The sequence below is a fragment of the Dipodomys spectabilis genome, unplaced genomic scaffold (genome assembly GCF_019054845.1).
Source record: "Dipodomys spectabilis isolate Male_0828 unplaced genomic scaffold, ASM1905484v1 ptg000536l, whole genome shotgun sequence".
NCBI lineage: Eukaryota > Metazoa > Chordata > Mammalia > Rodentia > Heteromyidae > Dipodomys > Dipodomys spectabilis.
Window position 1 is genome coordinate 161311 of NW_024871213.1, and position 5545 is coordinate 166855.

The window sequence follows — 5545 nt, forward strand, 5'->3', positions numbered from 1 at the left end:
ATATTTTAGCATATTTTTGTATCTACAATAGAGTTGTGAAATCATCCTTCATTATAAAATAAAATGGTAGCTGGGCGCCGGTGGCTCATGCCTGTAATCCTAGCTACTCAGGAGGCAGAGATCTGAGAATCGCAAGTCAAAGCAGACAGGAAAGGAAAGTTGGAGAGATTCTTATCTCCAATAAACCACTCAAAAACCGGAAGGGGCACTGTGGCCCAATTGGTAGAGTGCTAGCCATGAGCTGAAGAGCTGAGGGAGAGCGCCCAGGTCCCAAGTTCAAGCCCCACGACAGACGAAAAATAAATAAATAAAAATAAAATAAAATGGAAACAAAAGTTAATAAGGAGCAAAACAAAGAGAATTGTCACAGGTTTCTTGTTGTTGAATGTAATATGAATTGTGAGAATCAGTTTGGCAAAATCATCTCTACTTTAACAAAATGGATAATAGGTATTAAATCCAATCCATCTATTTGCCCATATTGTGCATCCTCACACATGAGTGTCAAAATCAAACCACAGTTTCTGCCATTGTATTTAACTCACCTGTTATAAGTTAGAGGATAGATGAAGTAATCAAATAAAGATTAAAATAATAGTATGTGAGGCTATGAGTTAAAGCTGAAAATGATTTTAAGTATGATAATAGCTTATTAAATTGCATATTTCTTACTTTTACTCTATTGTCATGTCCCTCATTGCCACATTAGAAAAGTACATAGAAGGTTCTCTCTAAATTATATGTACAATTATGAAAAAAAGTATTGAAAAAATATGGACACAGTGTGGTTTTAGCTTATTGTGACCTGTAGGGGGTAGTGTGTTTTTGAGGATTTGCAAAACGTTCTAATGGAGATGAAGAGAGGGATGTGATTATTCTGGAAAAGTGGCTAGAGGGTTTTTCCCAGAAAGATAGTGATGAATTCTTCCAAAAGGTTACAGTAAAATCACTTTCACAACCATGTTCACTGCTGCACTATTCACCGTAGAAAACTGATGGAAATAGCCCAGATTCCCTTTGGCAGAGGGATGGTTAGAGAAAGTGTGGCACATGTACACAATTGGATTGCACCAATCCATTATGAAGACTGTTACATTATTTGCAAAGAAATGGATAGATCTAAAAATATGTTAAGTAAACTAAGTCAGAGACACACACACAAAGGACCCATGTTCTGTCTCATATTTGGAAGATAGAACTTTATGCAAGTTTTCACAACAATATTAACCAAAGCATGCTATTTGCAGAGGAGAATTTCAAAGGTGTATTTTCTTATAAAATTGAATTTTTAATCCAACAAAATGAATACCAGGAAACTATCACTTAAGATGTGAGGGGAATTCAAAGGGAAGGAATAAAAAGAGTTGTGGAGGAAGAGCGTGAAGGCATAATATTCAATACAGATAGTATGAAAGTAGAAAAAATTAAAGTGGGGTGAGATTTGGAAGGGTGTGGAGAAGTTATGTAAAGATCCATTGTACTTAAAAACTGATTTGTTGAATGGAAATTCTCTTGTACAATTATTTAAGATAATAAAAATATAATTAAAAACAAGGGAGACATTTTATCTTAAACTGTGTTCTCTTAAACCATGAGTCAATATAATAGTTTCCTCCTCAGAAATGTTCTTTGCAGGTATGTTCCTCACATTAACAGAAAAGTGATCAGCACAATATATATCAATCCATCACATTGCACATCATAAAGAGACACACTATAAATTCTATTTCCATCTCTTTTAAAAATAAAATTGTTTGCTCTATAAATTGATCAGAGGCATGGATTTTGTGGCTAGTTAGTTCATTGAACATCTGTCTCTCTCTTCCTCTCTCTCATTCATGGTTCTCATATGATTGTTCCATAATTATCCTAATTTATTTTGTTGTTATATTTTTGGTTGCATCATTTCACTTTCTGCTCTGCCATTTCCCAAATCATTTACATAGAAAGTATTATTTCCTATGTTTTCATTCCTAGAATAAGCTGCACATGGAGACACCAATGGTCCTCATTTTCATTCTGTACCTTTTAATACGGAGGAAAACCTTTCCTCTGCTTTCTATCAATTCTCTACTCTCCAGTTAGAATAATTTAGAATAGTAAAAATGGAAAAAGAGAAAATAAGTCATGGTGAAAAAAAAAGATGCAGAAAATTCACTGGATTTTTCTGAACAGTTCAACCAACGTCAACTACTGGGGAAATACATAGACACCTCATTCCGACCGGTACTCAGTCTCTGGTTAGGCAATTCTGATGAAGACAAGGAAGAAGATGAAAAAGTGAGGAATGGTATCATTTGCAAGAAAAAAATGGAGAAGGATCCAAGCAAATTTCTTCTTTGGGCTGCCGAAATTAATCGGCTTTCTACAGTGTGGTGAAACCTTTCCAAAAAGGCCACTAGGGATGACGATGAGTATACCGCTCTTCATCAGGAAACCTACAGTTGACACTGACACATTGTCCATGAGTTGGTGGCTCGAGGCAGATATTCATGCAATAACTGTGAATGGCTGGACACACCTGCACAGTGCTTATACGTGGAATAATACCAGTGTGGCTTCTTTCTTACTTCATCATGATGCAGATACCAATGTCTAAACGAAAGGCCTCTTGACCCCCTTGCATCTTGCTGCTGGGAATAGAAACAGCAAAGATACGTTTGATCTCCTTCTTTTGAACCATTATATTAAACCAGGTCTGAAGAACAACTTGGAAGAAACTGCATTTGATACTGCCAAAAGATAAGTATGTATGATTACCTCTTTGAAGTTGTGAAAGGCTATACAAATTGTTCTCCTACGTCTTAATGATTTGGTTAAGTTACTTAAATTTCAAAAATGCCAGTCCATCCGTTGTCTCTGTACAAAATATTTTCACAATACAAAGCAACAGCAATATCTTACTTTAAAAATTCATGGATTCCATGGTATTCTTCCAAATGAATTGCCTGACTTTGATGTCAAAATATATTCAAGAGTTTTTTGTATACATCTATAATGATTTCTGTAGAGCTTGTGATATTTAAAATCAGAAATAATTTTAATGTATCTGTTGAAATGAGTAGTACAGAACCTAAAGACATTTCCGGTGCTTGTCTGAAGAAAGTATATTTTAACATATTCTGTATTCTGTTTGTAAAATGTCCATAATCTATTTCATTCTCTCCTAGATATAATGCTTTGAATACTACATTATTATATATTATATAAATTCATTAATAAATGTGTCCTTACAGATTGCATTCCATATAAAAACAGTTTAAGATTCTTTTTTCTCCTAGGTCCTTATAGTATTTTATTTCTTTGGGATAAAATTAAAATGTTATCTAATTTCAAAAGTTTTGTAAAGGTTATGCTATGTAAAGACCTTTCTAAATTGAAGATTTAATACACTGATGTCAAACTAACTTTTAATTATATGAATCACATATGTTGTTACACTTGTATTTTTGTAATCAACTTTTTAATAACTGTTTTTCATTTCTAGCAACTGAAGAATGAAAAATATGGAATAATTCGCATATTTTCATATCATCCTTGTACAAGTGGCATGTTAATCTCTATATTGTTGTAATTTATGTATACGTGCTGCTGGAGCATGTAGTATCCTGTAAATTTAAGTTGTTAATGATGCAATCTTTATACAGGCATATATCCTTGGTTGCCTATTTGTAGCAAGGAAACCTTATTGTTACTAACAATGTTATTGATCTTATTTCTCTGAAATTCTGTGTATAGTAGAAAAACATATTGTTTGGTAGATTGCTCAAACTTGCATTTTTTTGCCAATGACTATTGTAAGTCATTTTCATTTTAAATTTGATCATACTTTGAAGCCATTATGGCTAGGTTCAAAGAGATGGCTTTTCAAATACTTATTTATCAACTGAGTTAGCTTTGTGGAGCTAATGGATTCAAAGTAAGCCTTGCTGAAGTGCTACTTCTAAACTTTTGCAGCTTAAAATTTCCCAAATGAGGTCTTACTGGCACAAGTGTCTACTGATCCTTTACCCTTCTTCCATGTAGTAACAGACCAAACAGAATATCTTACCCTGACAGCAAAGATTATCTTACTGGAAAAAAACTAATCTTAGTTGCAAGGGATCATAGAGAAATAAACAGTTCTGACTAGAAAGTATTTTATCATAATATAATTGTTTATTATACCTACCATTTCAAAAGTAGCTAAAGCCAAGAAGGTGGAAAAAAATTGTTCTTATGCATGATTACCTAATGTCCTGACCATCCAACCAGGCAGGAACTTACACTACTGAATTTCTATCACCAAATATTTCCATAGCTCCAGGAGAAGTCCATATTTTTCTCCTTGATATTAGGCCTTAAATTGGTAATGTTTTAATCACAGTGTTTCCTCTTGCCTCTAGGCTGTAAATCTACAAATGGTAAAGCTTTAGGTCTAACTCTACCAAACTCTGGGGTAGAGATAATGGAATAATACTGTAAAACAGAGTTGTCTTTGATACCCTAACCACAACAGAACAATGAAAAACATTTCTTTATATTACATATAGTTATATATTTTATATTTATATGTGCTAATTTTATGTTTCACACAATGAAACTTACTAGAATTAATCGATAATTTGACAAATAAATTGATATTTATTACAATAAATAGATTGGAATATAAATAATTAGGTTTAGAATATATATTAGAATATAAGAAGTATCAATGCAATGTCTTCGGTATAAACTTGTGATACCTTCTAAGTGTTCTTAGTCTACTGAATTCACATGGTAAAAAACAATGTTGTTTTCCTCTAATCTGCAAGGGATTTTACTCTGCTGCTCTGTATATTGTTTTAACTCGTTGGCCCAGAATGGTTTTCTAAATATTTCTGATCATACCCAAATTTTGCTGATATGATGTCCAAAAGGTATTATTATTCTACAGGACGCACGCATCCTAGGATCCCAGGTCCCAGTTATCTGCATCATCAGATAACAAGGGCAAGTCTTCCCACCTAGGCCCATGCAACATGCCAACAGAAAGTAATTGAAGACTCATCTTAACTTCTCATTTCCTATAATAATTTAGTGCCCCAATTACACAGGGTTTAGCAGTAGGCAATTGTGAAATGCAAGGCAACTTAAAAATGAAAGATGAGATCACAAAATCTGAGAGAAACTACTGTAATTCACACTTTCAATTTACAGATGACTAGCCCATATGAGTGAACATGATCACAAATGTCACAAGAATATTTTTAATACCCCTCTCCTAATGATTAATGAAAGATTTCAGTCTAGTATAAGTAGGGCAAAAAATAGTTCCTGGAAGGATAGATCCATAATTTGTCTACCAACGCTCGGAAAACTTGAATTAGAAGTCAAATATCATTCAGAAAAACATTAATTGAGAAGATCCTTAGTGCTTCAAAACACTGGTACTTCAGTACAACTTGGTTATGTAGTATAAAAAGGTTGTCATTCTCAAATCAATGGTAAACTATATTTAATCTCCTGAAAATATATTCCTTTTCAAATAATTTTTTAGGGGGTCCGGGTGTGGGGCCTGATCTCT

At 33.5% G+C, this 5545-nt stretch overlaps 1 pseudogene; it reads right to left on the bottom strand.

Moving 5' to 3' along the window:
* Positions 1-3500: 3500 nt before the first annotated feature.
* LOC122099816 lies at positions 3501-3600 on the bottom strand (annotated as a pseudogene).
* Between the last annotated feature and the right edge of the window lie 1945 nt (positions 3601-5545).